The sequence below is a fragment of the Penaeus monodon genome, chromosome 23, assembly GCF_015228065.2.
Source record: "Penaeus monodon isolate SGIC_2016 chromosome 23, NSTDA_Pmon_1, whole genome shotgun sequence".
Taxonomy (NCBI): domain Eukaryota; kingdom Metazoa; phylum Arthropoda; class Malacostraca; order Decapoda; family Penaeidae; genus Penaeus; species Penaeus monodon.
Window position 1 is genome coordinate 17,986,881 of NC_051408.1, and position 282 is coordinate 17,987,162.

The window sequence follows — 282 nt, forward strand, 5'->3', positions numbered from 1 at the left end:
ATATGTCACAATATACTATATTTAGGGAAATTTTAGCAGAACCATATACTTTAATAAAGTTCCCGCAGTCTCAGTGTTTTTTTTTATGTTTAACTTTTGTATCGTTTAAAATGAACTATCACTCATAAAAATACGTTTTCATAACTGTAGTATTTTCTCAAGATGGGTCGATCACTCGCTACGTCCGTGCACAAGCAGACATTCAGAAGACCCAAATATGCAAATTTCACAGGTATCAAAATTCTCGTGCGCAGAAATGCTATGAGGTTAAATTTGTTGTTT